Here is a 12,302-nt window from a genome sequence, read left to right on the forward strand (position 1 = left end):
TAGTTTGGTGAGCCACAACGTCTTGCTGTCAGTCAATGGCTACGCTCGCGTCAAAGACTGAAGATCACGGTCCAGGACGGGCGTGGCAACTTTGGCTGACTTGATCTGATTGGGCAGGAATACAGTCTACTACCCAATGGTGGAGTCTCCATCTCCGTGCTGAGAAAAGGCGTTCAGGTAAGACAACGCCCCTTCTACACACTTTCTTCCAACTGAGGCTTGAAATAAATGCCCATAAGCATGCTTTCTCCAGCATGAGGATGGATAATCCATGGATTGGGTTTCCTGAAGTCCCTTCTACCCAATAGACTAAGTCTGAGAGTTAGCTACGCCTCCCGCTGGGCTGGGCTTCCTCAGTTCTGACTTAGTCTCATACCCAGCAGGACGCGTTGGTTCCCTCTCAGACCGTATCAGGTTTTATATCCGTGTATTATCCTTCCTCTTTCTCAAAGTTATTGTTTTTGTCCTACCTGTTTCTTCCTTTTTTTGCCCTTGCCATTTGAAAACTCCCCTTCCTTTTTCTCCTCTCTTGCCTTCTGAGCTATTTAAGCTCACGAGGCATTTTTCACAGCCAGGCAAGCCGCGGCTCCGCCGATCGCTCCATCGGATCGACGGACCTCCGTGGAGCCCCCAAGTTGCCGCTGATCAGCTGGGCTTTGGCCCGAAGATCACCAGCTTCCCCGGCCCGCCGCGTGACCAGCGGCTGCCATTTTGGTGCCGGAAACCGGCCGTTTAATTCAAAGAGAGTTCACTTGTTCTCCTCCCTAGTTTCTTTCTTATTAGAGTTCCCTTGTAATTCTCCTGGCCAATTTGGATTGCGGCATTCAGGTTAACTGATAATCAGCTGGGCTTTGGCCTGAAGATTACCGGGTTCCCGGGCTCACCGCATGGTCAGTGGCCGCCATTTTGAATAACTCAAACGACCGTTTCACCCTGGGGAATTACCCAGGATATTCATCAAGGCTCTGTTATAGCAATCAGGAGGAGAAACTGTGGGGGGAAAATACAAATCATCATTGGTTTTACACTACGAGTTCCAAATTTAGTGTGCTTCAGACAGACTTGCAATTGCCTCACATGTGGACGGCTGCCATTTTGGGCTGCAATTTTTTTGTGCTTCTGGCGCCCTGCTGCTTTCACTTTGCTAATCCAGGCATATCCACTTGACATTGCCTCTGGCAATATTTTCGGCGCCTTGGAAGTGTAAACACTTCCTCAATTGGAATCTTTGTTTTGCAACCACTACTCCAAGGATCCCTGGTCTCCCACAATACACTGTGATTCACAGTAGCCTTATCAGGAGCTCACACTAGTTTTTACCAGTTTCCAACAGTCATCAAATCAGGCCTATAGACTGTGCTTCACAGTAGCCTTATCAGGAGCTCACACTGGTTTTACCAGTTCAACAGTCATCAAATCAGGCCTCAGCTCCTATTCTCATTGAGATCCATTCTCAGTCCTGTACTGAAGGATCTCCATCATAATGGCAGAAGACAAACAGCCCCAGATTGTCTTGTCTCCTACCAGCTCCCCAAGTAAAAAAGAAGTGCAAATCCTCCAAACTGGAGGCAGTAGGGAAGCTGAGAGCAAGGGCCAAAACGTTGGCTAGCAAGGCTCCACCCAAAGGCTGAAAAGGAAGCCACCACGAGGCATTTGGCCCTAGAGAGGCAACTCTCAAAGGCCCAAAGGGAGACTCCGAGGGAGATTCCTCCTGCTTCCACTACCGCATCTGAGGGCGCCCTGTTCGGGCCACAACTAACAATGACAGTTCAGGTCTACAGACCATTTTCCCCGGACATCGAGTCCCAGCAGAGGCCCATCAGTCCTATGGTTCCAGATCCAAATATCACTTGGGTGGCCCCCCCCACCCAGCACTCAACCAGTCACATTCACACCCACTGCTGCTGATCTCCGTCCTGAGGTTCCTCAAACAGTTTGGCTGGACCAGCTCCAATCCATGCTCACTCAGGTTCTGGCACAGAGTATTGCCTCTTTACAGAGACCCAAGCCTTCATCTTCCTCTCAGTTCCACTCTGAACCTCCGGAATATGCCTGCTCCATTGCCTCTGATTATTCATCTCATGACAGGGAGTCATATTCAGATGTTGAGGAAACATGGGATCCGCCATTGTCTGAGGATGAGGAAACACATCAGGAACCCTCTCCCTTCGTGGGATTATTTGATCCCAAGTTATTTAAATCCATTCTGTCTAAGGCCTCCGCAGCATCTAAGATTGCGCCCGAACAGGAACCACAACCCACCCCTTCCACCAGTCATACACCAGACCCGCTGTTTTCTGAACCGATAGTGACCCAAAAACACATACCGTGTCCCCCGTTTTTCATTAATACCGTCAAGAAACAATGGGCTAGTCTTAGTGCTCCCCCTGCTCCAGGGGTCACTGATAGGAAACTCTTCAATGTGGCTCCATCGCTGACAGATCTGCTAGAGGTCCCGGCAGTAGACACATCCTTAACTTCTATCTTTTCCCCCTCCACCATACCAGGTGATATGGCGGATGCCTTAAGGCCGGAGGAAAGACAATCAGAGTTTTCCTTGCGCAGGTCACATCAGGCGTCTGGATGGGCAGTGAAGGCTTCCACTTCAGCATCTTTCTTTTCCAGGTCTTCTATCATTTGGCTTCGAGAGCTTCAGGCCATGATTCCCCAGGAACAGATACGGGCCCACCAAACTTTGGGTAAGTTGCTTGCAACGGCAGAATACACGGCGGATGCCACACTTCACGCAGCCAGATTTTCAGCCAGGGCAATTGCCGCAAATGTATCAACTCGCAGGATGCTCTGGCTGAAGCAATGGCCGGCGGACGTAAAGTCCAAATGGCATCTGGCCACTGCACCTTACACTGGGGGTCATCTGTTTGGGGAAGCTCTCGATCCCTACTTGGTGGAGAACTGGGATAAAAAGAAGGTGTTAGTCCACCAGGCCAGGCGGGCGGACAGGAAAGCTAGTCCGTATTATCGCAAACAGACATTTTGCAGCACTTCGGGGACGGAGTGGTCTCAACCACCCCGCTCCTTCCCTCCCAGAGTCGATTGTCAGTCGGACCGGTTTGGACCCAAACCCTGACAGCAAGTTCAATCAAAACGGCCCTTTCGAGGCGTGGGGGAGCGTCCCTTTAGGAGGAATAAGTGACTCCAGGGTCACTCCACCATAGGTGGCAGGCTTTCCCTCTTTATTCACAACTGGGAAGCCACCACCACAGACGTTTGGGTTCTTTCCACCATAGAAAACGGTCTGTCACTGGAATTCCTATCCAGACCACCGGATCAGTTCACCCAGTGCCCAACTCCCTTAAACCCAACCAAGAGGCACCTCATGAACGAGGCTATAAATCACCCCTTGGAAATAAAGGCCGTGGAACCAGTCCCAGCCGAACAGATAGGAAAAGGCTTTTACTCCATCCTTTTCGTAGTGCCGAAGGCCTCGGGAGGATGGAGAGCCATTCTCGATCTAAAAAGACTGAATACTTACCTAATGTACAAAAAATTCAAGATGCAGACTCTACAATCCATCCTGGCCGGCATCAGGAGGCACGACTTCCTGACGTCTATTGACCTCACGGAAGTGTACCTATATATCCCAATCCTTCTCAAACATCGCAGATTTCTCAGATTCTGTTACAAATCCTGTCATTATCAATACAGAGCTCTGCTATTTGGCCTGTCATCCGCTCCGAGGGTGTTTACAAAGATCCTGACGGTTCTAGCTGTCCATCTGAGGCTGGTTCCAATACGGATTCAGTGCTATCTGGACGACATTCTCATACTGTCTATGTCAGTTCAGACAGCAAGGGCGGATGTAGCCCTCACCATCGAGGTACTTCAGAACCACGGATTCTCTGTGAACTTCCTAAAGAGCCAGTTAGTTCCCTCCACTCGCCTTCTTCATTTGGGGGCAGGCATAGATATGGAACAGTGCATGGTCTACTTGTCACCGGACCCCGAGGTCAGTATCCGGGCACTAGAACGTCAGGTCCAACACGACCGTGTTGTTCCAACGATTACTCTCTCCCAACTATTAGGGAGTGCCTTGGGCCATAGTGCCTTGGGCCAGATTGCACTCCAGAGTCCTGCAGTGGTTCCTCCTCCCCTTTCAAAGGCGGAAGCTCACCTCTTCCAACAGGAAAGTAAGGGTGCCACCTCCAATATTGAAGTCACTCCGCTAGTGGACCTCCCAAGCGATAGAGGTGCCAATTTCAAGGAACCGGCATGACTCACTCTCACCACCGATGCCAGCCTATTTGGCTGGGGGGCTCATCTCCAATCCCAGTTGGCTCAGGGATGGTGGTCCCGACGAGACCTGGAGCACAACATAAACTGGTTGGAGCTCAGAGCCATACACCTAGCATTGCAGCATTTCAGACACAAGGTGAAGGGGCAGCACGTTCTAGTCCTCACTGACAACATAGCAGCAAAAGCCCATGTGAACCGGCAGGGAGGCACCCGGTCCGAGTTACTCATGACAGAGGCCAGGCTGCTATGCTCCTGGGTGGAGACCAACCTCTCCTCTATAAAGGTGGAACACATTTCGGGAGAGAGAAACAAGCAGGCGGATGCTTTGAGCAGGGCAACGGTAAACCACTCCGAGTGGCGTCTGCTTCCAGCACTATTCACAGAGATTGCAGAGAGGTTTGGCCGCCCGCCTCTGGATCTGTTCGCGTCTCCAGAGAATTCACAACTCCCGCGGTGGTTCTCCCATTTCCCGTCTCCAGGGGCGGAAGAAGTGGACGCCCTATGCAGTCCTTGGCCCAGGGACGTACTATACGCATTTTCCCCTCTTCCTCTAATGCCAGTGGTCATACGCAAAATATTGCAGGAGAGGGCAGAGGTCATTCTCATTGCTCCGCACTGGCCGAGGCATCCGTGGTTTGCCGGCCTCGTGAGCCTTTTCATCTCGTCCCCATGGAGGATCCCTCCGGATCGCATTGCGCTCAGTCAGGGAGCTCTCCACCATCCAGACCCGCAGTGGCTCCAGCTAACCACCTGGCGCTTGAGCGGCAACGCCTGACTCAGGAGTCTTACCCAACCAGGGTGATCAACATGATTCAGGCTTCAAGACGCCCTACCAACAGAATTTATGACTCCACTTGGAGGAACTTCTCCGCCTGGTGTACCAGGAATGAAATTAACATGTCATCTGTCACTGTCCCTAGAATTTTAGAATATTTGCTGGATGGGCTCGACAAAGGCCTATCGCCGAATACCATCAAACGACAAGTAGCAGCTCTGGCTATGGTACTGTCATGTGAAGATTCTTCTTCTCTAGCACATCACCCGATGATTCGCTCCTTCATTAAGGGGGCGATCAACACAAAACCACCCACGGTCCATAGATAACCCTCGTGGGATCTTTCATGTGTGTTACAAGCTCTTACCACGCCGCCGTTCAAGCCACTTAAGTCTTGTGATTTGAGACTCTTGCCAATGAAAGTAGCCTTTCTTGTGGCTGTAACATCAGCCAGACTCATTTCCAAACTGGCAGCACTCTCTGTCTGGGAGGATCCTTTGGCCGGAGGGTGTTACAGTGGGTGGTGTCCAGAGGGACACATGCCCTGACTGTTTCCCCCCCATAGGGACAGTGCAGGTGTTGGTATGTCCCAATCTGGATTATCCATCCTCATGCTGGAGAAGGGGTGTTGTCTTACCTGAACGCCTTTTCTCAGCATAATGATAGATAATCCACTCCCACCCCTTTGGTGACTGTCAGGTCCTGTGTCAGGGTAAGAGAACCAACGCATCGGACTTTGCTGCTTCGCCTTCATCGGAACTGGGGTAGCACAGCCCAGCGGGAGGCATGGCTAACTCTCAGATTTAGTCTATTGGGTAGAAGGGACTTCAGGAAACCCAATCTGTGGATTATCCATCATCATGCTGAGAAAAGGCGTTCAGGTAAGACAACGCCCCTTTTAATGGTGCTAGAATTATTCAATGAAGTGGGGAATCTTGGCTCATGAGCTAGATTTCCAAATTGGTATTTTCAAGGGTCCTGTCTAGTCTTGCTATCCCTTTATCATCTGTTATAAATATATGATGTAGCAGAAGTTTGGGATGCCCAGGACAGAAATAGATTCACTCAATTCAACCATATACTTAGATTATGTCTAAATATGTACCATAACAATTAGAAGGAAGGAGTTGTTTTAGAGAAAGATTATAAAGGTGGTATATGTTCAACAGCACTGGAAATAAAAGGGATCAGCATGCTTATTTTGCAATGTTGTATATTGCTTGAGTGTTTACATACACTGAGCTAAACTTTTTTGTGCAATAAAGATGGTGTGTGGATAAAGTTATTTTTTATGTAGGTGGTATTCAAATTTCATACTAAGTTTGCTGATATGTCTTCTAAAGTTCAGGAATGATCACTTGAAGACTCTTGTTTAAATTGTTATATGATATGTTTATTTATTTTTACAGTATTTATTTTAAGATTTATAAGGCCATCCAACTCAGACTGCGTACTTCTATGTGGCATACATCAGATATAGACAATAAATTAATAAAAGGAAATTAACACCCAAAACCTGTATATAAGTGATTGTTTCTTTAACTATTCAGTCATGGCTGACTCTTGACTACTTTATAGGCAAGTGCTCTCCATGCTATCCTGTCTAGCACAGCTTCTTTCAGTTGCAACATGGAGAGCACTTGCCTATAAAGTCACCAAGAATTGGACATGACTGAAGGGTTAAAACAATAAAATACAAATTCTAAAATGTAAAATGGCAGTGAAGCACATAACAAAACAACCTGGCGGAGGGCTCACACTAACAGCCTCTACAGTCTGGGAAAAGAGCCAGGTCTTGGGGGGTTTCTTAAAACGGGTCCCCAGCACGTGGGCCACGGCTCACTATCGGGCTGTGGGCATTTGGAACCAGGCCGCAGGAGCGGCTGACTGGTGCTCAACTTGCGCAAGCAGTGGGCTAGTTCCCTTTTTCTCCCCCTGCTGGGCCACCAAGCCATAAAGGTTGGGGACCACTGTCTTAAAGGCAAGGAGAATTGGGGCCTGTCATATATTAGGAGATCATTCCAGCGAGTAGGGGCAAATACAGAAAAGTCATGTTTCCTAGGTCTCATAAGATGATAGGACTTAGGAGAAGAACCCTGGAATATGCCTACTCTGTCCAAGTGTGTGGGGCAGGCATTAGTGACCACAAGCAGGACCTCCTGGTCCAGGAATGGACACAACTGGCACACAAGTTGCCACCTGCTGCTACCACCTGCTCTTCAGTAACATATTGCTTTTATGATCAATATGTTGTTATATTCTTGTCTTCTCTGCCTCTCTTATCTCTTTGGAATTGCTGTGTAGAGGAATCCCCAGATTAAGAATGAGTTCCAATCCCTAATTCTGTCTTTAACTTGAATTTGTATGGGTAGTCCTCAACGTATGATTACAGTTTGGTCCAGAGTTTCCGTCATAAATCACTATGGTAGTAAAATGTGTCAGACTCAGTTTTAGGACCATGTTTACAATGGCTGTTAAGTGAATCACAGTAGTCATTAAGCAAATGCTGCAGTTGTAAGTGGTAATCCATTCTTCCAAATAGGTGTTTATTGTTGGAAACTGGCCAAAAAAAGGTGCAAGTCATGATCATGTTACTGTAGAACACTGCAACTGATCCTAAATGCAAGCCAGTTGCCTGGTGCCCAAATTGCAATCATATGACCTTTAGGGTGGCACAACAGTGGCAAGTGCAAAGACCAGACTTTTTGTAGCACCATTGTAACTTTGAATGGTCACTAAATGAATGGTCATAAGTCAAGGAATACTTAAGTCGGAACTTGTATTGACAAATAGACTGCTTATTACTAAAAATGGTAGATGGTGTTCTTGTGCTGACGAAGTGTTGAAGCCATGCAGTGCTTTCAGGAGGCATTGAAAATGGCTGAACAGGCTATATAGTAAAAACACATGGCACCCGTGGTTCCTAAAAACATTGCGCTTCATCACCTTGAGAAAAAAAACAGTGCCATCTGCCATTTTAGTAATAGGCAGCCTGTTCGTATCTAGGAGTTGTTTTTGTTGGACATTCCCCTGGAACTGTCTGTACAACAGATTATACATACCCATCATAACCTTCCATTTCAGGATGGGCCACATTATGGAAAGTGCAGAAAAGGAGTATATAGTATGAAAATAACTTAAAAGAGACAAGAACATCCTTTCTTCCACCATATCTATTCACAGTTTCTTACACTCCATTTTGTTTAAACTGCTCACTCTTTCTTCAGCATGAAGATGGAGAATCCACGAATGGGTTTACTCTGTCTTCCTGCCCAATTAGATTAAGTCTGTCAAACTTGCCATGCCTCCTGGGGTAGAGTACCACCCAGTCATGACTTAGTCTCATGCCCAGAAGGATGCTAAATTGTTGGCTCCAATTTCTCAGACTATTCTTCATTTTACAGGTTGTATGGTCTTTACCATTTGTGGATTCTCCCTTTTTTTCATTGCAGCGCTGGGATCAGCGCTGCGACAAACCACCAGCGGTTTCCTTCCCCTCTTCTCCATTTAGCTTTAGCTTGCCTTAGGCTCCTTGGGGAAGGGGATTTTCGCGGAGAGCTGTTTTTCCTTTTTTCTAGCTGAAATTGGATCTCCTTTTAATTCGATCGCTGGGATCAGTGCAGCACGCAGACGGGCTATCGGCTCGACCAGCTGGGCTGCGGGCTCAGAAAAGCCCCTGGCAACCGTCCCATTTTTGTCATGTTCATTGCGGCTGCCATTTTAAAAGCCGCGTGGAGAGCCGTTTTTCGTCAAAAATCCCTTATTGGCTTAATTTCCTCCTCAAACACCCAGCGGACCGATTTGCTGCCCTTACCCAGGACCTAACTGGCCAAAGGGGACCCTTGTGACTCCTGGTTCTCTGGATCGGCGTCCACTCTCCCCAGGCGATTTTATTCAGCGGCCGCCATTTTAGGCGCCGCTAAAGTCAATTTGAATCCGCCAAGAGAGACACGGCCAGGATCAAAGCTCATAACAGGGTTGCCTCAAGGGCACAGACTTCAGGAGAAGGGGCGCAGTAAGCGGGGGGGTATTTCTCTTCCCCTGCGACTGTCTTTCCGCAGAACTCATCCCAGCCCCTACATAGGAAATTGGGACCTGAGGCCTTTTTCTGCATTAACAGTCCTCAGCCTGCGCAGTACTCACAGACTGTTGAGATCAGGCCTCCATATATACAAGGATATTCAATATCCTCAATTTCTGTACAAAGAAAGCCCTTCACAGTGGATAGTCACAACAGCCCAGGCCTCAACAGGGTGCCTTCCTAATTATCGCAACATCAAATTGTGCTGGCCGTGCTCTTGGCCTTGCTGCCACCACCTAGGCCTAGTGTGCCGGCCGTTATCACTGAGGTGATCTTGGTGCCACTAAGTGAGTTACGTGTGTGCTGGCTGTTACCACCTGCTGATTTTGCCGCCACAGTAAGCCTTGACCAGTGCACTGAAGGTGTGTTATCTGGTATTACAGCCATCAGGAGCATTGTAGGTGTGCGAGAGTCCATTAAGTTGGTCCTGCAGCCACCATTTCCTAGAGTACTCGCTGGTTCCTGCGCGTTGACACACAGTCACAAATCAGTGCTCTGTTCCTATACCTTAAGATCCCTCTCAGAACACCACTGAGATATCTCCATTGCGATGGCAGACAATGCGGCACCTCAGACCGCGCACGATGCTCCCGGCACTCCCGTCCGAAAGAAGTGCAAGTCCTCCAAACTGGAGGCTGCGGGAAAGCTTAAGGCCAAGGCCATTTCAGGCAAGAGGCCTTCCAAAGCGGCTGAGAAGGAAGCCAGCAGGAGGCACCAGGCTTTAGAAAAGCAGTTTTCCAAAGCTCAGAAGCAGAACACAAGTGGAACAGACCATGCCCCCCCGATTCCAGCCGAGGGTTCACTTTTTGGCCCACAGCTCGCCCCCGCCAGTTCACTTGTCTAACAGGTCTGGTCTCCGGAAGGGGACGCTGGACAGGAGGAGATGTTACCCCTCAGCCAGGGACCACATCCTCTATGGGTGCCTCCTTCACCCAGAGTTCAGTTGGGACCAGAAGCTACATTCACGCCCACAGCAGCTGGGCTTCAACCCATTGAACCTCAAGGGGCGTGGCCAGAACAATTTCAGGCACTAATTGCCCATGCGTTTGCCCAGGGTTTGGCCTCATTCCACCAGAGGTCCAGACCCGAATCTGTGTCACCAATGACCCCATCTTACTTCCAGGCGGAAGCCCTGGAATATCCGGGTTCTGTCTCTTCCTACCGGTCCTCCCAACACAGGGAGTCATGCTCCGAGGAATATGAGCCAAGGGGCATACAGTTATCGGAGGATGAGGAATCATCTCCGGACAATTCCCCTTTTGTAGGCCTATTTGACCCAGCGTTATTCAAATCACTTCTCCTCAAGGCAAGTACCTCTGCCAAGATCGGTCCTGATCAGGAGCCTCAACCAGGTCCATCCACGAGCCAAGAGACAAATCTGCTGTTCTCCGAACCTATTGTTACACAAAGGCATATCCCCTGTCCTTTCTTCTTTCTTAATACTATTCAAAAGCAAGGGGGAACACCTGGCACCCTCCCCATACCGGGGGGAACAGACAAGAGGCTATTCAATGTCGCCCCTGCCTTGTCAGAACTACTGGAGGTCCTGGTCATTGATGAACCTCTAACACCGCTCTTTTCCTCTTCCACGTTATCAGGGGACATGGCTGAAACATTGAAGGCGGAGGACAGAAAATCTGAGTTTTCTTTTCGTAGGATTCACCAGGCCTCGGCATGGTCGGTAAAGGCGGCTACATCCACCTCCTTCTTCGCCAGAACCTCTCTTATCTGGCTTTGAGAGCTTCAGGCCATGGTTCCTCCGGAGCAGGTACGCGCACACCAAAACCTGGGTAAGACGGGAAGACAGAAGGTCTAACCCTTACTCCCGCAGGCAGCTCTTTCGATCAGGGTCAGGATTGGAGTGGGCTCAGTCTTCCTGCTCCTTTCCTCCCAGACCTGATCGCCAATCAAAAAGTGCCGCCCCTAAGTCCAGACAACAATTCCAGGCCAAGTGGCCCTTTCGGGGCACGGGAGGCCGTCCCTTCAGAAGAACCAAGTGACTTCAGGGAGGCCTCCCCCATAGGTGGCAGATTGACTCTCTTTGTTCACAAATGGGAGACCACCACCACAGACACCTGGGTGCTCAACACCATCAGGTGCGGCCTGTCCCTGGAATTTTTATCCAACCCTCCAGAACGTTTCCTTACTTGCTCAACTCCAAAAAAATCCGATCAAGATGAGCCTCATGAACGAGGCCATTCGACACCTCTTGGAGATAAGGGCCATAGAACCAGTACCGGCTGGACAACTGGAAAGGGGTTTCTACTCCATCTTCGTGGTTCCAAAGGCCTCGGGAGGATGGAGGGCAATACTCAACCTAAAGGGGCTGAATTCTCATCTTGTCTACAAAAAATTCAAGATGCAAACATTCCAGTCTATTCTGGCCAGCATCAGAAGGGACGACTTCCTGACATCTATTGACCTCACGGAAGCATACCTGCATATCCCCATCCTTCCCAGCCATCGGAAGTTCCTCAGGTTCTGTTACACAAACCACCATTATCAATACAGAGCCCTACCGTTTGGTCTCTCGTCTGCTCCAAGAGTATTTACAAAGATCTTGGCAGCACTGGCCGCTCATTTGAGGCTAGTCCCGGTATGCATCCAATGTTACCTGGACGACATCCTCATCCAGTCCCCCTCGATTCAGGTGGCTCAGTCGGACCTGGCCTTGTCTATCAGGACACTCCAAGATCACGGGTTCTCGGTGAATTTCCAGAAGAGCCAGATAGATCCCTCAACTCGCCTCCTCCACCTAGGCGCGATCATAGATACAAAACAATGCAAAGTCTTTCTATCGTGGGAGCACCAGGACAGTATCCGAACCCTGGTCCGCCGGGTCCAAAGGGAGCGTGTAGTTACACTGGCCACCCTTTCCCAATTGTTAGGGAAGATGGTTTCTTGCATGGCGATAGTGCCATGGGCCAGACTATACTCCAGGAACCTGCAATAGTTTTTGCTCGCGTTTCAGAGACTGGGCACCAGCTCCTCCAACCAGAGGGTAAGGGTCCCGTTTCAAACCCTAAAATCCCTCCAATGGTGGACCTCCCCAGTGGTAGCCAGAGGCTCATTGTTCAAGGAGCCAGTCCGGCTTACCCTGACTATGGACGTCAGTCTGTTTGGCTGGGGAGCTCACACACGGTCTCAGTTGGCTCAGGGCCGGTGGTCCCGGTCAGACCTGAAGCACAACAT

This window comes from Protobothrops mucrosquamatus, unplaced genomic scaffold, assembly GCF_001527695.2.
Source record: "Protobothrops mucrosquamatus isolate PMUCROS unplaced genomic scaffold, P.Mucros_1.0 scaffold63, whole genome shotgun sequence".
Taxonomy (NCBI): Eukaryota; Metazoa; Chordata; class Lepidosauria; order Squamata; family Viperidae; genus Protobothrops; species Protobothrops mucrosquamatus.